Below are 21,708 nucleotides of genomic sequence, written 5' to 3' on the forward strand. Positions count from 1 at the left end.
AGCCTGACTAGGTATGGAGGGCCACTACCACTTTTGGGTTTGGGGTGGCACTGAGCCTGCAAAACAATGGATCTACCTTGGCACGTCTGCCCTGGCCAATGGGAACCCACAGACCACTTTCCCCATCCAGAAAACTCAGAAAGCGCACAGAGTCAGCTGAATGAGACTGTACTCACCCCCTTGTGGCTGCTGTGATGCCCTCAAGCACCCATCCAACTCAGGATATGCCACCGCCAGGATCTGGACATCAGGGGGGTCATGGTGCGACGGGCACCCCTTCCATGTTGGGAGGCAATCCCCAGCTGGGCCTTCTCCGTCTTCTTGGTCCAGCAGTGCAGGTCCTCCCATCTTTTGCAGCAGTGGGTGCTCCATCTATGGTAGACCCCCAGGGTCCGCACTTCATTGGCAATGGGATGCCAAATCCCCTTCTTCTGGTGGGTGCTGACCTAGAGGAATAGTGAAGTAAGAATGGATGTTACTCCACCGTCCGGTTCTTATTACTCATTGGCCACAAACCTCCCACCCTGGCCCAGAAAAACATATACTCACCATCCTCACATGCTGGCCTCTGCCCCCTGTCTCTTCCATCCAAGACACTCCATACATTCATGTGCCATCCACCATGCACACAGTGTACTCACCTGTTTGTCTGGAGGACGGTAGAGTAGCTTGTACTGGGGGAGGACCCCATCCACCAGTTTTTCCAACTCCTCCGCAGTGAAGACAGGGGCCCTTTCCCCAGACACTGTACCCATTGTCGCTTCCAGACTCAGGTCACAGCAGCACTTGCAGTGTAGGTCCTCTCCTGTTGAAGGTCAGGTATCAAGTGAGTGAACAGATAGAAAATGGCCATCACGTCTGCGGAGGTGCGTACTGTCACTGCCGGCGTACATCATCATTGGCTCCTGGAACTCATAAGGCCCAATGATACCCAATGCTGAATTGCGCCGCGGTCTTCAACCGCCTACAGCAACGCTGCACAATGCCAGTGCAGTAACCTCATTTCCCCTTGTCCCTCCTTACAGGTCAGACAGCCACCATTTCAGGGGGGCACATGGCAGGGCAACTAACTGCGTCACAGCACTTTTGGCCAGGAATACGGACAGAGAGCACCACACACCGATTACATCATGATTGTCCTAAACAGCCTTGTGAAACGTATGTGGTGTATGACCCTCTGCTCACCCTTCTCCTCCATAGGGCACGTCCGCTGGGGCAGGTGATGAGATGGCATCATCCTCCAGTATACAGACCCCTGGTGGACCTGTCGACAATGGAAGACAGACAGATCATTATCAGCTACAACTTGATCGTGCCGCAATCCAGGAACTGTGTGCTCAGTTGGAGCCAGATCTGATGTCAGCTATCCGCCATCCCACAGGAATCCCCCCTCTAGTGCAGGTCCTGTCAGTACTCCATTTCCTGGCCAGTGGGTCCTTTCAAACAACAGTGGCCATGGCAACAGGGAAGTCACAGCCAATATTCACTGACGTGTTGTCCAGAGTGTTGTCTGTCCTGCTGAAACACATGCCCAGCTACATCGTTTTCCCTCAGGGGGAGGATTTGCCCACAGTGAAAGGTGACTTCTATGCCCTGGGACATATCCCCAACATCATTGGTGCCATTGATGGGACACATGTGGCATTTGTCCCCCCCTGCAGGAATGAACAGGTGTACAGAAACCGCAAAAGCTACCATTCTATGAATGTGCAGATGGTGTGTTTGGCAGACCAGTACATCTCCCATGTAAATGCCAAGTATCCTGGCTCAGCGCATGACGCTTACATTTTGAGGAATAGCAGCATCCCTTATGTGATGGGGCAACTCCAGAGGCACCGTGTGTGGCTAATATGTGAGCCCAAGGTCCCAACACAGTTGACATAGGTGTCTGGGTATGGGAGAGTCCCTAAGGGTTGGAGGATGTCTAAGGATGTCCCTCGATACTTGCAGGTGACTCTGGTTATCCCAACCTGTCATGGCTACTGACCCCAGTGAGGAATCCCAGGACAAGGGCAGAGGAGCGCTACAATGAGGCACATGGGCTAACTAGGGGGATAATAGAGTGCACCTTTGGCCTCCTGAAGGCCAGATTCCGGTGCCTCCATCTGACAGGTGGCTCCCTATACTACTCACCGTAAAACGTGCACCAGATAATCGTGGCATGCTGTATGTTGCACAACCTGGCTTTCCGACGCCAGGTGCCTTTTCTGCAGGAGGATGGGCCTGATGTTGGTCTTGTGGCAGCTGTGGAGCCTGTTGACAGTGAAGAAGAGGAGGCAGAAGAAGAAGATATAGAGACCAAAACAACATCATCATGCAAATCTTCCAGTGAGACACAGGTAAGAGGATGGCACTGCTTCTCACATATCATACTACTGTAGGACATTGCATGAATCTGCCTTCTTACCTCTGTGTATGGACTCTGACACGTCACTTTGGCTTTCCATTTCACAGATCTGGGTCCCACTTTGTGCTTTCTGCTATGTTTACTGCTGCCCAATAACTGTCTAACATTGGTACGTGAACATGAACATTGACATTTCTATATTTCTGAGAGGTTGCAATTACACATTTGTGAAAGTACAGACTGACTCCAGATTGATTTGTGTTTCAAGGGTGTTTATTTCTGTGCAAATAAGTGGGGGGGGGGTGTGCATTGGGCTGGGGTGATGGTGGAGGAATGTCCATGGTAGAGTCCAGTCTCTTGGTCTCACAGGTGCATTGTCCAAGGGGGCATAGGAAGTGGAGTAATGGCAGTTCAAATTTGTCAGGGTGACAAAGTGGGACAAAAGGGTAACAATCAGGAGAGTGTTATTTCCTGGCGGGGGTCTTGGCAATGTCCTCTGTCTTGTTCCTGGATCGCAGGGACCGTTTGCAGGGTGGTTCTCCTTCTGCAGGGGGTGGGGTGCTGGTGGCCTGTTGGTCCTTTGGCGGGACCTCCTGTCCACTAGCACCGGTGAAAGTAAAGAGCTGTTCATCATTCAGGCTAGTGTCAGGGGCCCGTTTGTGTGCCACTGTGTCCCTCATGGTGTTGGCCAGGTCTTCCAGCATCCCTGCAATGGTGACCAGGGTGGTGTTGATGGACTTCAAGTCCTCCCTGATCCCCATGTAGTGTTCCTCCTGCAGCCACTGGGTCTCCTGAATCTTGGCCAGTACCGTGCCCATGGTCTCCTGGGAATGAGGGTATGCTCCCATGATGTTGGAGAGTGCCTCGTGGAGAGTGGGTTCCCTGGGCCTGTCCTCCCCCTGTCGCACAGCAGTCCTCCCAGTTTCCCTGTTCTCCTGTGCCTTTGTCCCCTGAACCGTGTGCCTACTGCCACTGACCCCAGATCCCTGATTGTCTTGGGTTGGTGGGTTTGCCTGGGGTCCCTGTAGTGGTGGACACACTGTTGATTGACGTGTCTTGAGGACAGAGGGATGGGCCCGCTGGGTGGGTGCTGTACTGGTGTTTCCTAAGGGGGGAGGGTCTGTGGTGGTTTGTGACTGTGGCAGGGTAACCGACTGTCCAGAGGTCCCTGATGGGCCGGGCTGGTCATCTTGATCCAGGCGTGCAGAGCTGCTGTCATCACTGTGGGCCTCTTCTGTCAGGGGACTGGATATGTCTGGCACGTCCTGTCCGGTGACGTTGGGTAGGGGTCCTGTTGGGGTGTAAATGCATAGTTATTGTATCTGTGTGGGCCATCTTGTGCAATGGGTGAGCTACCCTCTAATCCTGTGCTTGCATTATTGTGTTTGCCCTTGTTTGATTAGTGATTATGGGGTCTGGGTGGGTATCTATACTGGACATGCTTTGGTGATGGGTGTCTATGCAGAGGTGTTGCATGCAGGGCTTGGTATTGGGATGGGTGGGTTGTGATGGTGGGGCACATGTGAGGTGTTGGAGTGATGGGGGTTAGGGTGGGGGTATGAGATGGCATGCAGGTGGGGTGAGGGATACAGTAGTAAAGATATGACTTACCAGAGTCCACTCCCCCTGCTACTCCTGCAAAGCCCTCAGGATGCAGTATTGCCAAGACTTGCTCCTCCCATGTTGTTAGTTGTGGGGGAGGAGGTGGGGGTCCACCGCCAGTCCTCTGTAGTGCTACCTGGTGTCTGGATATCACGGAACGCACCTTCCCCCGTAGGTCGTTCCACCTCTTCCTGATGTCATCCCGTGTTCTGGGGTGCTGTCCCACTGCATTGACCCTGTCTACGATTCTCTGCCATAGCTCCATCTTCCTAGCAATGGAGGTGTGCTGCACCTGTGATCTGAAAAGCTGTGGCTCTACCCAGATGATTTCCTCCACCATGACCCTGAGCTCCTCCTCAGAAAACCTGGGGTGTCTTTGAGGTGCCATGATGTGGTGTGGGTAATGTGTGAGGTGATGTTCGCTGTGCTGTGTGATGTGCTGTGTTGGGGTGTTTTTGTATGAGGTGCGTGGATGTTGTATGAGTGATGGCGTTGTGTGCCTGTGGATACTGGTGTTGGGTTTGCTATTCTCTCTCTCTGCTTCTTCACAAAAATGTAGTTGTAAGGGGTTGTGGGTAATGTGAGTGTGTGTATGTGTATCAGGTGTGTGTATTTTGAATTGTCCAATGTGGTTGTGTTTTATAAGTGTGTGTGTATTTTGAGCACAGCGGTATGTACCGCCAATGTGGGTGTCTGTGTGGTGGTGGATTATGAGATGTGGGCCGTAACACCTGTAGCGGATTTCCGCCGCTGCCACAGTATGTTGGCGGCCTTCTGCACGGCGTTAAGCGGGATTTACCTCCAGGGTTGTAATGAGGGCTATAGTCATAAACAGACTGCATTAAGGCTGTTGATCCTGATACTCCAAGTCCTGTGATGCCTCCAGTTCTCCTTCCTCTGATCGTGGTGAGTGCTGCCAAGTCCCCCTGTGTGTGCTCTGTGTAAGCAAGTGCTGCAACTGTTCAGGGTCACCAGGGATCGTGGCCTTCCCAACCACTGACACCTGCAGACGAGCAGTGTAAAACATAGCATACTCCAGATTCACTTACTGTAGCGTGCTCTTAGCTAGAATAAACTGCCTCCACATGTCCTTACCTTGCTATGTGAAGTCCAGGAAAATGGCAGTTCAGCATCCTCGTGGTAGAGCACCCACAGCTCCCAGGACCTGCAAAGCGCTGCATCATGGTCCCTGTAGTTCAACAGCCTAATGATGATCGGGCGAGGTCTCACCTCCAGCACTGGGTGTGACACCAGGGAAAGGTCAGAGTATGGCTAATGACCCAGAAGATCTATGGACAGTTGTTCTACATACTTCTCCATGTTGCTAATGTTTGTGGATTCAGTCAGTCCTACAATTTGGAGATTGCTTTGATGCAATCGGGCTTCGAAATCCTCAGCTTTAGCGTGTAGGGATGATAGCACCTTCTCCAACTGTTTCTAGGAAGCAGAGGCAGTGACCTGTTTATCCTTGACCTCAGATGTATGTCTCTCTACCATGTAAAGACATTCTGCATGCTTGTCCAGGCGTTCCAACATCTGATCCATCAGGAGAGTCAGCGCATCAATCTTGCCATCGATTTCGTGAGGGTGGGCAGCATGGCAGTTAGAATCTGCTGCAGCTCACTACCCATATCCGGTCCTGTATTGTCCCAACCAGATCTGCTGCTCATTCATTGAGGGGCTTGGGTGTTTTCTGTGACTCAAATTCAAGCTTAGGTTGTTTTTTATCTACTTTATCTATTATGGACAGTTGCCACCCAGGGCCCCGCAAGAGGTACCACCAGCAGTACCAATTCCACAAGACACTGTTCTAAGAGGAGGCACAATATCTTGTAGTGCCCTTTGTTGTATATTAGGCATTAAGAATAAGGCTAGGTCAAGCAAATGAGTCAGCATCTGCCAATATCTCTGCATGGCCCTTCCAATGCATCAGGGGCTGTAGTGCTGCAACTGTAGGCTCACCTAGTCTCCATGCCTGTCCAGCCTTTGGCCCTGCACACCTGGCACAATCGGCCTGGCCGAGTCAGATGGCAAAACCAGGATCTGCAGGGTCAAGTAGTTTATTCAGCACTCGCTTGGCCTGATGAAATGTATTACATTGCAACAGTGTCTGGTAAGAGCCTACTGCACCCAGTATCACTGCTGCTAGGTCTTGGTTCTAGCCAATCATCTCACAGGGATCCTGCAGGGGCAGGCCCTCATTCTGTGTATTTAACACACAACCAAGGGTGCCAGACTCTCCCATCACCCACTGCACATTGATTGGAGGGTGACATCGTCCAACATGGCTTTCGGGTCACACCGGCACAGCAACTGCCAAGAGCAGGTCTCCAAAGTGGCACCAGGAGCAGGCGCTTCAAACATGCTTTCAAATGATGACAGGACCCGACCACTGGTTGGAACAGCTGGGAAGCCAAGGGCACGCCCCATACCAGGTCTGATCAGCAAGGTGGTGGGCCCCCCTGTGCAGTCAGTGGGAGCCTCGGGGTAGGAGCAACAAAGTAAATCCAGCCTCCACTGCACAGCAAAGGGGCCTCACAGCCCACTCTCATTTCCGGCCTTGCAGCAGCCAGCAAGCAACAGCTCCAGCCTCCCAGCCTCCATTTTATGGCATAAGTTTGCCAACAATGCCAGCACTGCTGGCTTAGGCCATTGATAAGATGTCAGTGGCAGCTGATTATGTCATCCGTGCACCAGAATGATGTCAGACTGATATGTAGCCAAAGGAGCTCACCAAAATAGCGCTCATCTTCAGCTCATCCAAGCTACATCCCAAAAATTACATCTTATCTTGACAGACAGGCATTCCATCCATGGGATTGTTAATAGCAACTAGCCCGTAATACAATATGTAAAACAGTTCTAGCTTGATAGAAACTCATTGTTCATTCATGGAATTTCTGTTGCTTAAACTACCTTTAATCTATAACATAATTCCAACTTCTCAACTTCACTTACAGTTGAATTAGGATAGATGTGATTGTTCATCGAAGATATAGCCCAGCTCAAATCATCCTTACTCTCCTTGTACAAAAGAGATATTGGTAGTTTTTTGTCAACACTGACCCAATGGCAACTTTGGAGTTGAAGAATGTGTTCAATAACTAATCCCTTCAAATAAATAGTATTCTCATGTCTATCTGGAGTTCACAATAATTCTCTCATTAAATAAATGCTGAGCCCCAGATTTACCTAGATTCAATGCAATATAGTGCAACATCCAAATTTGCGGTGCTATACTGCACAAATGTGACACCTTGGCTAATGTCTTTTCTTGAGATTCCTCCAATCAGACACCAGTCTTTGATTTAGCAGGCTGCAGTGCCTTGAGTCATTATTGAATGTACCTTGAGTCAAACAAAATCCATTTCTGCATCTGTCTTCCTTGAGTGGGACACAAATCCTTTCTGTAGCAGGCAGCAGTAGCTTAGTTCACTGCGAGAGGACCTTGTAGTAAAGAGCAAATAGTTTCCCCAATCAGCGGATTCTAGGTTATTACTAGAGGTCTGTGGAGTCAGATATGCCATTGTTATAATCAGGCTGTAGTGCACTCTGTCAATATTAGAGGTTAAATGTTTTCTGCAGCATGCTCCCATGAGCCAGATGAAATTATTTTCTGTAACAGGGCACAGTATCTTAGCCTGCTACTCATGCTGACATTTTTTAGCTGATATCAGGTACTTGTAAGTTGAAACAAACAAATAGGGAATACATAGAAAATGAAGTAGAGCATTGGGAATTAGGAAGTGAGATGAATAACTACATGGCCAACATCTGTTAACTATGTAACAGCACAGCAAAATTATATTTTTTTTAAATTATCTGATGTCAGCAGTTAAAATATCCAACTCACCATACCAAAAAATGTGTCCTCAGTTAGATACTGATCCATTTCTAAAGCGAGCTGCAGGTCTTTGGGTCATAGGCCTGGGCGGAGTTCACTGAGTTCTACTTCATAGAATTCCATGGATAAGGGAAAAAACTCGGTGGAATTCTGTGGAGTCCCACCTGGTGATGGTGTGCCGCTAGCCCTACCCACCCTGGCAATGAATGCGCCCCATCTCTGATGTGCTAAGCAGGGTCTGGCCTGCTTAGCACTTCCGAGATCGGGCGCCTTCAAGCCAGGGTCTAGGCCCGCCCTTAGGCAGCCACAGCATGCCATTTCAGCCTGCTTATCTCAACCTTACCACACCTGCACACTTCCCTTCACCAACTGCCCTCCTTCACAAACTTGGTACAGAGGGCCATGCACACCCCCTGTCTTGCACCAGCCCTGCAATCGCTTCCACTGCACATATGCACAGCCTAGGACCGGCCTTTCTTTAGGGCCCAGCACTAGCATCCGCAAACCAGCTCAGCACTAGCAGCCTGACTGTCCTCCAGTCTCCAGCTCTCTTTGCTGGCCTCAGCACTGTATCACCATAAGACCACTTTGGGGAGATAGGTTCTTTTCAAGTGGAGATCTGATGGCAAGTTTCTTTTTTTCCCAGCACAGACCGCCCTGTCCATGCCATGTGTCCCCAGAAGAGAAAGAAAAAATAAGGGCTTACCTAGGTCCGGGGGATTCGTATTGCAAGCGGTTTGGCTCTCTGCCTCCTTCTGGCCCCTACTCCCGGGCAGAGGAAAGTGAAAGGAGGGAGGGAGGTCTGGATCCGGTGCTGACACCAGTGCAGCCCCTCAGCAGCAGCAGTGCCATGCCTTGCCACCACTGATGTCATCTTCATACAGAGTGTGTACTGCAGCTCAGTTATGGGTCAGACACAGCGCAAGCGCAGACTGGGCTGCAGTGTGCACGTGGTGAATTCCACTCTTCTGCAGGAGCTACTGGAGTTTGTGTCCAAACTTGCCAAAAATTCTGTTAACTCCGCTAGCAGAGCGGAGCTCACCACCCAACCCTACTCATTATCAAAAGTCAAATACAGTTTTTTTTCTTTGCAAAATCAGTTTGGAAAACATCCTACTCTCTTCTTTCAGATGCTGAGGTATTTGTTGTGGAACAGTACACAGCTGGTTTGTAAGAAATTGAATAGAATGAGCAGAATTAAAATTGCATTGCTCAAAACAGCATTCCATATTGTTTCTGTTGTTAGCAAGTTTAGGTTAGTTTTCTCTTCACAGAATTTGCAAAATAATATTTTACTTGCATCACTTATTGCATAGTTTATTTCTTACTGTTCAAATAATGAAAAAAGACTGTACATTTTCAAGCTTCCTCCTTTTGTTGTAATGTATGGCTTGACAGTGTTGTACATGACATCCTTATGCCAAAACCATTATTCCTTCCTTAATGTGTGTCTTCATGTAGTACTGCAAAAACAATTACTAGTTCTTTTTTTTCTTTCACTGATTTTGCAGTACAAGGAAAGGTATCACAGGACAGAGTATTAAGAAAGCGAACATGTATTATGTAAGGGCCAGATCTACAAGAATCTGGTGCAGCGTGGTGCTGCACCAAAAATTGTAGCACCACGCTGTCCAAATTTTGAAGCACAGGGATGTGCTGTATTTACAAGTATACAGTGGACATCTGCATTTCCCCCTGCGCTGGTGCTAAATTAGGCAGCCTGTGCCAACACAGATATCCTTGCACCATAGTGCAATGGTGCCTGTGTTGAGGGGAGTGATTGTTTATGTGCAGGAAGGGACACCTACCTGCACATAAACAACCATTCATGACCTTTTGTTCTTTTTATGTGTGCTGCAGAATGCAGCACACATGGAAAAAGCAAAAAATGAGTAGGAATAAAAGTATTTCTCCTCATTGTGCCATGCTAACACCACCCATAAGAGAAGTCAGGCAAGAAGAACCTCATGCTTGTGTTGGCTGAACAGTGAAGTTTTTGAAGAACAAAGAGAGGCACCGGGCTACATAACCAACTGCCTCACACACATTATTTAATTTTTGGAGTTCCCCAAAAATAGCAATAGAAACAAAAACAAAAAGAATAGATTACCCAACAAGTGAAAAGCATATAATTAGATCCACATAGAGGTATGGAAGGGAGTCACCCAGGAGAGATATGGATAAACAAAGAAATGCTAAGAAATACATACACTTGCATCAGTTGTTCTCAAAAGCCTTTTTTTGGGTAAGTTACATATAATGCTCAGCTCACACAGTGGAAATGCAAAGGATACAGACAAAAAAAAAATCTGAGGAGTCTATCCCAAAGAACATGGCTGGTAACTAAAAACCTGAAGTGTAAGGACAGATTGCACACATAAATTATGTGACCTGACATTTGATTGGTGTGACTACTACTACTGCTACTACTACTAATAAAAATAATGATAATAATAACAATATTAAAAACAATAATAATTTGTATATATTGTTAGGCTATGTACCACGCCTTACATGTCTAGATACTCTAAATCATGGATTTCACTGTTATTAAGTGTACGACTGTACTAATCACACGTATGTGGGAAAATATATTTATTTCCTGAAAACTAAGATGTGATTTGGTTATGGTTGTGTAGGTGCTTGAGAAGTGATGGGCAAATTTAATGCTCAACCGGTAGGCATTTACAGTGCTAAACACATTGATAGCATTCTTTGTCTTGCTTTGCTCCATGTGAATGCTCACTCAAAATCTTCATGAGTAAACCCCAATACATCAGCCAGACTGACCAATACACATCAAATGCTCATCATCAAGAATTGTACCACCTTTGGGTGAATTCTGAGGCATATGTATAGCACACATCAATTTATGTTATAAAAAGGGGAGGGATGAACAATATGGTCTGACTCAGGACATTGGATACACAGCCTCACTACATCTATGGCACTTATCCAAGTGATTAATCACAAAATAGGATAGCCCATTAGAAAGGTAACCATATGCTAATAAAATATTGCAGAACCACTAGGTCACCATGCTCTGATCAACAGCAACAAGTGGGTCAGGAGAGGTAGGATTTTCCCACATCATGGCAGATCAAGATTGTTCAGAAGATATAACTTCTATCTACTAATACCCTGGATGTGGTTGAGGAATGAGAGGTTGAACTCACATTACAATGTGCTCACTCCCATGCTGTGTTTGTCCATGTCAAGTTACGTGACTCAGGTTCCCTGAATATATCTCTTGCACTGTTCAATATAAGAAGTACCTCTAAATGTGGATGGCAATATGCAGCTGAATTTGAGGACCATTATGGAGTTCAACTCCCTTCATACTAACTACTCACTGCTATGATCGTCCAGTGTACAACATGAGAGTTGGTCTTCAGAATCTATACCCAATTAATTAGATTAACCATGCCCCTTTGCTGTAAAACAAGGACACAATGTGGTGAGTGAGAGTGCTTGTTATTTGCATGCCGTCTGCCACAAAGGGCCGAAATTGGATTTGCCCAAGCATAAATACATGTGTAGAAGTACATTTAGAATTAGCATTACTGTGATATGGTATTGGGCAATTGTGTAAGAAACATTCTGAGGCATGATTAGTTTTGCTATTGGTGCATCTGACAGAGAAACAGGAAAAAATCAGCAGCCAAGAGAAGAAGGCCATTGACCACATCACAGGAGGAAGATAGGCATGAGGTTATAGAAAAGGAGATTGAGTGATACACAGTTATTTTGGAGCAGTCATTATGCTAGGCAGCACCACAAATCTGACCAACACAGTGAAAGTGGAACATTCTGCACCAGGGAACAATGTTGCTGCACTAGGGGGTATGACAATAAAATCTCCCGAACCTGTAGCCAACTCTTCTGTTGCTCCTCAATTCAAACCACTTGCCTACCTCATGACTTCAAGAAAATAGCTAGCAGGTTCTGTCCCTTGTGCTTTTTCTACTGCTCACTCTGTCCTTCATCCGTATTTACATCTCTCCTCAATGAATCATTCTGAGAGGTCATCAACTACTTTCTGGGCTACCAAATCTCTTGAAGCCTAAAGCAGAGTGGGGCAGAATTACTGAAATAATTTTTCAAAGATTCCATTTGTTGCCCAACAAAGGTAGACAACTTGCTTGTTTTCTTCCTTGCCTGATGTTTTGTTTTAGTCTAAATCTTGCACCCTTCAACACAAACTGGTATCATTAGTTTTAGCCATCTTCAGTGCAATACTTTCCCCCACCTGGATATCAAAGTGAAGGTTCTGGGTCAAAGTTCCCCTGCCAACTACCTAGTGCCTAAGGAGACCGATGGATGGATGCATGCAAACTACACAATCACACATCACACCTTTTTTTCTCCTCATCAACCTTATTGTGTGATCTGGAAGAGAAAGCATGAAGGTGAGGTAGTGCAGAAGGCAAACAGGAAAGAAAATAGTAATGCCTGTGGAAGACAGTCATATGTGAACGGACAGAAGAACTGGAGGGCATAGAGGACATTCCAAACATGGTCTTTCCTAGAAGTGGAATGTCGGCGAGAGCAAGATGAAGACACAAGCGAAACCAAAATTCTAAACTTAGACCAAAAGTCTAACCTTCCTACAACTAAAGTAAGACTTTTGGTGTAAACTTAGACTTTTGGTCTAAATTTTCCTTTTGAATTGGGCCCTGGCAATATGCTGGAGTCATTGTATACTGTCATTTTGACAACTTTCCAATGTAAAGAAATTAGTCCTGATGAAATCGGGGCTGACAAAAACTACATGTGGAGAAAATGCCAAAATGATGAAGTACCATTTGTACGAAAATAGCATTTTTTGTGTAAAAGGTATATGTCATCAACAAAAAGGTAAGAAGTTAAGAAAAGGAGGATCTAGAGGATGAAAATCAATGGGTTTGGCGTAGTAGCAAAAGTAAAATTTAACAAGAATTAGTAAATTAATTAGGTTTCGTCTATGTGATTAATATTATTTTTTATTGTTGTAAGATTTAGCTTGGTGAGTAGCAATATAAGTTACTGAAACTCCATATAAGTGTTATGACTTATTTATTGAGAAATCCAATTTGTTGTGCAATCACTGGTGAGCATATAATGCAGGGAGTGTTAATTAAAGTTACCAATAATGCTTGGCCCATTGCTTATGTGTGTATACATTTATATTTAAATTAATAGTTTAATTTTGTATTCCACTAGCTTTTCACTTCAATTTGTTTGAAATGTATTTGTAACATTGCATATCAAGTAAGAAAGCTGTTTGATATACACTCAGGTTTGGCTTTCCAGGGACTCTCCATCTCAGCAGTGCCTGCACATTTGTGACCAATAATTGGGCTAGGAAATTACTGGAGAGCGTCCTATCGATGTGAAAAGTGTGAAACATATCTACCCGCACATGCACAGGGATAAATGTCATTATCACCTCCCTCTGGATTGGGAATGTATTTGAATTGACCACAGCTTTGCATGGGGCCTCAGTTGTTTTACTGCACTCAGGCCCAACCTAGCAACCTCGTAACAGTTTGCGAATCTGGTATCATTGGGAGGACCCAGGAATACCACCAAGCAGATATCAGAGGTACTTCCTGCAAAGTAGACAGTGCAAAAACATATGGTACACGAAATAGAACAATCCCCATTACCCTCCAGAAGAGGGTGTATAGTAGATAGACGTATGGAAAAGACGAAAATGATGAGGGAGATACCTCCCAGCCCCAGGGATGGAGATCACCCACCTACCCGCACTCCTCAAGCACCTGTGTCCGACTGCCACAGAGAGGATGTGTCTTTCTCAGGGATGCTGTTGCAGAATGAGAAAATGCCCACATGGGCGACAGGGGCCACAACACCAGCTGGTGCACAACCTAGCAGAGAAGTGTTGACAGCTGGCGTTCACCGAAAGTGCTGCATACTGATTGTGTTGGGTGGATGTTCACTGCCTCCTTGCTCAGGAATGTTAGACCTGACAACCCCCAATTTTTTGTCTGACCCCCTCCATTTTTCTGATCCTGTTTTTGCTGGTTTTCTGACTCTGCACTCTTTACCACAGCTAACAAGCGCTAAAGTGCATGTACTCTCTCCATTAAGTATGGTAACATTGGCTCATACCCAATTGGCATATTTAATTTACCTATAAGTCTCCAGTAAAGTGCACTAGAGTTGTCAAGGGCCTGCAAATTGAATGCTACAAGTGGACCTACAGCACTGATTGTGCCACCCATATATGTAGCCCCTTAACCATGTCTCAGGCCTGCCATTGCAAGGTCTGTGTGTGCACACATTTAAAGCTACTTGCCAAGCCTTAAACTCCCCTGTTTCTACATATAGGTCACACCTAGATGGTAGGCCCTAGGTAACCCATATGGCAGGGTGCTATGTAAGTAAAAGGCAGGACATGTACCTATGTGTTTTACATGTCTTGGTAGTTAACAACTCAAAAATGGGTTTCTCACTACCCAAGGGCCTGCTCCTCTCATAGGCCGTCATTAGTACTGCCCTTATATACTATTAAGTGCTAGATTCTGATCTGAAAGGATTAGCTCTGTCATGTTTAGTATAGCCTGAACGGTAATAGAAAATCCTGCTTGCTGGTGAAGTTGGATTAAATATTACTATTTTAGAAATGCCACTTTTAGAAAGTGGACATTTCTCTGCACTTACTACCATCTGGGCCCTACAGCCTGTCTCCAATCCATGCCCGGTCTGTCCTGGATCGACACAACACCTGATCCTTTTCAGCAGTGCATCAAGGGTTTTCAATGCATAATCCCTGGGCTTCCCTGCATCACAGTGAGGAACCAAAGCTGTGCTCCTGGAAATCAACATATCACCTTGTAGCGTGGAAAGAAACAACACATTTCTGTGCCACACCTAACGATCTGACGCAGCAATTTATTTTTCAAGACATCTCCTCCTCTGTGGCCCCTGTGAATCGTTATTTTTGATGCATCCCAGGTATTGTGTGTTGCAACAATACAACCACTGATTCTTACGGATTGAGACTCATTTAAACCTTTAAAAAGTGATATTTTGACTTGTGCATATTAGGGGCCATATTTATACTTTTTGACGCAAAACTGCGCTAACGCAGTTTTGCGTCAAAAAAATTTGCGCCGGCTAACGCCATTCTGAAGCACCATGCGGGCGCCGTATTTATTCAATGACGTTATACGGCGTTAGCCGCCGGCGCTGCCTCGTGTGCATGAAAAAAAACGACGTACACCAGGCAGCACCGGCGTAGGGGGATATGGAACTTGGGCACCAAAAAATGGGGCAAGTCAGGCTGAGGCAAATTTTTCGCCTCAACCCGATTTGCGCCATTTTTTCCGACTCCCAACCCCCATAGAAATGACTCCTGTCTTAGCAAAGACAGGAGTCATGCCCCCTTGCCCAATGGCCATGCCCAGGGGACTTCTGTCCCCTGGGCATGGTCATTGGGCATAGTGGCATGTAGGGGGGCACAAATCAGGCCCCCCTATGCCACAATTTTTTTTTTTTTAAAACACTTACCTGAACTTACCTTAATGTCCCTGGGATGGGTCCCTCCATCCTTAGGCGTCCTCCTGGGGTGGGCAAGGGTGACAGGGGGGGTCCCTGGGGGCATGGGAGGGCACCTCTGGGCTCCTTCCGAGCCCACAGGTCCCTTAACGCCTGCCCTGACCAGGCACTAAAAAACGGCGCAAAAGCGGCCGTACGTCATTTTTTTTGACCCGCCCACTCCCGGGCATGAATTTTGCCCGGGAGTGTAAATACGGCGCACATTCCTCTGAGTCAATTTTTTAGACGGGAACGCCTACCTTGCATATCATTAACGCAAAGTAGGTGTCCACGCAAAAAAATGACGCAAACTCCATGGACTTTGGCGCTAGACGCGTCTAACGCCAAAGTATAAATATGGAATTAGTTTTGCGTCGGAATTGCGTCAAAAAAAATGACGCAATTCCGGCGCAAACAGAGTATAAATATGCCCCAAGATTTCTTGACGTTTGGGTCTTATTTTATTCAGAAAACTATTATCTATTGTCTCAAACTGGTGTGGGGTACTTTTTGTGGTGTTTTCACTGTGTTACTGTATGAGTTAATGCACAGATACTATACACATTTCCTTCAAAGTTAAGCCTTCATAAGATAATTTGGATTGGTTTGTGACTTACCCTGACTAGGATTGTGCTCCCTACTTGGACAAGGATGTATACCTCTGCCAACTAGAGACACAATTTCTAACAAGTAGAAGAAGCACTGTGCGCCTGCTTTGTGGAAGGATGCCTGACTTGCTGCTTGCCTATGGTCTCACCTCCCACATCTTCTCAAAGCACCTGGCCAAAGTGACAGTGACAGTTGTTGTCTCTGTGCTTGGGGGAGTGCACTGATGTCTGCGTGCACCAGCAGCTTGTCTGAGTCAGACAGGCTCTCAAGGGCGCACCGTGTATATGGTGCGTGCTACAGAACAGAGTGAGAAATAATATATTTCACTGTGCTGTAATAAAATGTCATCCTTCTAAAATAATGTGCCCCTTTCTCATTGTTGTGTAGCAGCACTTATAAGTGTGTCAGAAATAATATGTTTTATGACAATATGACAACAGCAATAACATTCGAAGTCAGTGTCCAGTATGACCGACATCTTTTGGATGACATAGGTATTTTATTTATACGCATCACGAGGAACACTACAAACAAAAATTGTGTGTAGTAACAACTGGGACAAGCCTAAGAAAACAAATACAACCATGGAGCTCACAGGGCAAGGAGTTATCACACAATTAACCTGAGCCGGATGTATGGAAGACTTGCAATACCAGCTCACCTAAAATTGCACCAATATCGGGTTTGAAACAGTGCCGGCCTTGCAACAAAAGGGAGCACTAGAATGGGTGTCTGCTTTGGCCCAGGGGAATTGGTGAGTGCGTGCTGCCCCTAGGGGACTTGTGAGTGCTGTAACCAAAGCGGATGAAAACAGTGGTTGGGCGTCAGGATGTTGATAATGACAAACACGAGGAACAAGCATTGGTAAATGGAAGAAAATAGTGTGACAGCCAAAAGAAATGAAGGAAAAGTAAGTGGCAAGCACAGGAACCAATGAAACCAATGAAAGCAAGGATGATAGGAACTAAGACCCTTTTAAGCTTTATATTAAATACAAGCGCAGGGCAGATGAAACCTAAAAAGGTGGGTAAAGTAGGAGTTTTCAAGCTGTATAGGCATTAAAGAATGGGAAGGGGAGATAAAAGAATAGGATGCAGTGCAAGGGAAAAAGGGAAGAGACAGTAAACTGGAAACCACTATAAATGGCGAGTTAAGGAGTATAAACCTCAGTGAAAAAACATATAAAACATTAACAAATTAATATTTCTTCACTACTGCTGTTCTCCAGATTGATTTTGTCAAACTGAGGAAAATTATTTTCAAAGAAAATGTTGCCAAAAAAGATATAATTAATAAAAAATCACCTGAACCATTTTATAAGTATGCATTTTACCTAAGCGTGGGAGAAATGTAAAATATGCTGGCTTAATACAATAGGAGTATTTCAGGGAATTTCATGACACATTAATCAAACAAAATTCCAAAAATGACACCACTGTGACATTTCACATAACATTTGCAGTAAAAATGTACTGCAAATAGTGAAGTTCAATGTAAAAATCTGTTGCAAATGTACGGAAAGTTATTTATGGGGCTTCTGATAAATTTGTCCTTGTGCCAAAAATTTACAAGAAGGATACAATTTCATGCTAAAATAAAAAATAAAGTGATTGAGTTGCATTTCTGCCAATTATGCATATTCTGCCTAATTTCACAGTAATTTAATGTAATTACACAAAAGGAAATTATTTTAATATTGCACATCCCTAATACTGTCGGAGAAAAATACAACAGGGGACATTCCCTGAACTGGCATACAAACAGGCTAACTTGCTTGCCCCACTCTTTTGCAGCATGATGCAGATCTGAAAAAGCTTTGACTAGAATTAGATTTGTACTAGAGGCATAGACAAACTCAGAACATTCATATGAACTGGATGTGTGATACCCACTGCAGCGCACAATTAATTGTTTTCAGAAAAATGCACATTTCCCCTTTTTTTTTTTTTTACAATATCTTTTATTAATTTTCAAAATAAGGGTTAACATTCCGATTTGCAAAGTCTTAAATACTCCCCAACTGTTCCCTCCCTCCCTTCTTACATCCAGCAATCATTATATTTCTTGTTTATTTCCTAATACATAATTGAGTACCGTATAGTGAGTCCATGTTTCTTCAGGTCATTAACTTCTTGTCATGTACTTTGAGAGGCTTCATCAGAGCTTAACTCTGATACGTGTTGTGAGTGATCTGATTCTGGTTCTTCGGGGTATTTACGTTTGTCTATTATTGTGTCCCATTGGCTTGCGGTGTCTTTGGGTCTCCTTCCTAGGGCTGCCTCTCTATGTAATATATGTCCTTCTGTTTCCGCCCACTTTAACACTGCACTTAACCATCCTTGTATTTGAGGGCCAGTCGGTGCTTTCCAGTGACTTGTTATTTCTCTTTTAGCTAGCAATAATGCTAAGTCAATAAATGTATTAGTTGTTTTTTTGTTAGCTGGGCGTGGAAAGTCCCCCAACAGTGCTGACATCGGGTAAGGTTGCAGTCTGCATTCCGTTATCGTTTCCAAGGTTTTAAATACTTCTATCCAGAATGGGACTACCTACTGGCATTTCCAAAGCATATGCTCTAGTCCTGCTTCTGGTTCCTTGCATCTGGGGCAGTTATTTCTGCTGGAGGAGAACATTTTGGCTACGGGGAGTGAGATAGGCTCTATGGTAAATGTACATGTTTATTAGTTTAAAACAAGCATTTCTTGATACTGGGTATATATGTGCTGTAATTCTATCCCATTGCTGTGGTTCTATCGTGGTCTCTAGTTCAGTTTGCCATTTTAGTCTAAGGTTATCTAGTTGGGTAAGAGTGTCTTTTTGTAATGTTTTGTATAGTGTGGATACCAAGCCTCTATCACCTCCTCTGGTACAAATAACTCTGCAGCCCTCATGTGTGGGTGGTTCTTGTGTTCCCTGTTTCCAGGTTCTTAGAATGGTTCTAGTTATTGCCGAGTATATTATGAATGTCCCAGGAGGAATATCAAATTGCGCACGTAATTCGGCGAAGGTCCTAAGTTGCCCATTGTGGTATAAGTCTCCCAGTGTGGTGATATTGTGTCTGATTAGTTTGGTTTCCTAACAGACTTACCAGGCTCGTTATTGGAATGTCAGGTGCGTATGGAGTGTGCAGATGTGAGCATCTGACTACTCTTTCCCAGTAGAATTTGACTGCTTGCCAGTCTGGGGGCAGTGAAATCCCCACATTGTGTACCCCTGATCTGGCCATTCTGGCCAGTGGTTCCACTGCTATGGCGAATAGTAATGGGGACAGTGGGCAGCCCTGTCTGGTGCCTCTACTGATTATATAGGAGTCTGAGATTATTTTGCCCGTACGTACCCGTGCTGTAGGTTTCGTGTATAGCAGTTGAATCCATTTCACAAATTCAGGCCCGAGGCCCAGTTTCAGCATTACTTTTTCCAGATAGTCCCATCGTAGACTATCGAATGCTTTCTCTATGTCAACGGAAATTATTGCGGCCTGTTGTAGGGATTGTGAACTCGATTGGATAATTGATATTAGTCTCCGTATATTCTGCGCAGTGTTGCGCTGTGGAATGAATCCAGCTTGATCTTTATGGATTAGTTGTGACATGAGGGGCAGTAACCGGGAAGCTAATATTTTACTAAGTATTTTGGAGTCTAGGTTTAGCATGGAAAGAGGGCGGTATGAACGTACGTCTCTCATTGGTTTATTGGGTTTTAGTAGAGGGATCATAATCACCTCATTGGTGGTTAGAGGGAGGGTTTTCTTTTCTTTGGCTTCTTTATATAGGTTACATAACTGTGGGGCAAGTTGTTTGAGGAATACACTATAGAACTCCACAGGGAGACCATCTGCCCCAGGTACTTTCCCTCTGGCCATGTTTTGTATTGCAGTTCTAATCTCGGGTATCGAAATAGGTTCAGCAAGGGTTAGTGACTCTCTCTCCTCTAGGTGTGGGAGGTCGAGATCATCTAGAGATTTCACCTGAGAGGAGGTTAGCAGTTCTGGGGGGGGGGGGGGGCATATAGTTGTGCATAATAGTTTGCAAATCTTTGGTTAATTGCTTTTTGTTCAAATAAATGGTTTCCATCTATAACTTCTATTTCCACTGTCATTGATTGCTGTTTCGGGGGTGCCGCCATCCAAGCTAGGAGTGAGCTCGCTTTGTCCCCTTCTGTGTGTTGTCTATCTAGATATTTCTTATAGTCAAATTTACATAGTGTTTCTGTGGCCTCCGCTACTTTCTCTTTAATAGATGTGATGTCAGAGGCAATTGCTGGGTGTTCGGGTCTCTGGCACTCTAGTTCTCTAAGGGTTCTCTCAAATTTTTGGATATCTTGTTCCAGAGATCTCCTCACCCCAACATTGTCTGCTATACATTTCCCTCGGATTACGGTCTTAAAAGCCTCCCATTCTATCGCCCTGCTAGTTGCTGTTCCCGTATTGATATTGAAAAAATCTTTGATGGATTCCGATATGGAGCTTTGGAAAGCTACATCCTCCAGCATTTCTGCCCTTAGTCTCCACGTCGGAATGCAGGTTCTCTCCCTCTCCCAGGACAGTGAAATCATGAATGGGTTATGATCAGAGAGAGTATGACACAGGTACTCTGCCGAGCACACTCCACTTTGCAACTCGGGGGAGGCTAGGAATGTGTCTAGTCTAACATGTAGGTCATGAATTGTAGAATGGAACGAGTAATCTCTGGTAGTGGAGTGGACGTGTCTCCAGCAGTCACTAAATCCCCACTGGTGTTGCCACTCCGAAAACTGTTTAGCTGTTTTAATGGTTGGTGATCTCTGTAGGTGGGGTGTGATCTATCAAGCAAAGGGTCCGCAATGCAATTAAAGTCTCCTCCTATTAGGGTGGCTTGGGTAAAGTTAGGACCTAATTCCCTTGAGATCCTAGCTAGGAAGGAACCCTGTTTCTGGTTTGGGGCGTACCCTCCTCATATTGTAATATCTCTCCCGCTAGTCTTCCTGTGATCAGGACATAACGTCCCTCTTTATCGAGTATCTCTTGGGTTTTTTGGAAGGGGACCCCTGGGGGTATCCAAATTAGAACTCCCCTGGCAAATGCTGAATAGGATGTTGCGAAAACCTGGCATCGCCATCGTTTCATCAGGGCGTTGATCTCTTGTTCCAGTAAGTGGGTTTCTTGTAATATTGCTATATGGGCGCCTCTCCTTTTAAGGTGGTTATAAATGTTATATCTTTTGTTCATATTGTTCAGGCCTCTAACATTCCAAGTAAGAATTTTGTATTTCAGGTGGGAATCCATATTACATGGTCAAAGTGATGTGTGTTGTGACCTCCCTTCCGAACCTTTCCCAGGGTCTTCTTTCTTCTTGCTTCCATATGGTACAATGTGATTAGCTTATTGGTCCTAGATGTAGTTCCCCTATTGTTCGAAAGTAAATTTCCCCAACTCTCCCCCTCCCTACCCCAGGACCGTTATTTAGAACTATCCCCGTCCAAACTTTTGAATCTAAGATTGGTAACTATTGGGTAAGGCAGTGTACCAGGGACTTCAAACCTATCTCTAGGTTGGACCTCCGGGACAAGTAAATTCTATTATATCTCAAACATTTCAAGCATACTTCTTGTCACATTTAGGTCAATGACTCTAAGTATTAAGTTCCCTCACAGAGAATGTTACAGTCTGTTGAAGCTAGGAGTCATTAGGCAATGTTAGTATTTAAATTGGAGTTCCCAACTGCTTCTTACTGTTCCTGTATTTTGTTCATTTCTTTGGAGGCATCTGGGTGACCTATATTTTTGTGTT

The sequence above is a fragment of the Pleurodeles waltl genome, chromosome 8 (assembly GCF_031143425.1).
Source record: "Pleurodeles waltl isolate 20211129_DDA chromosome 8, aPleWal1.hap1.20221129, whole genome shotgun sequence".
In the NCBI taxonomy this organism is placed as follows: Eukaryota; Metazoa; Chordata; class Amphibia; order Caudata; family Salamandridae; genus Pleurodeles; species Pleurodeles waltl.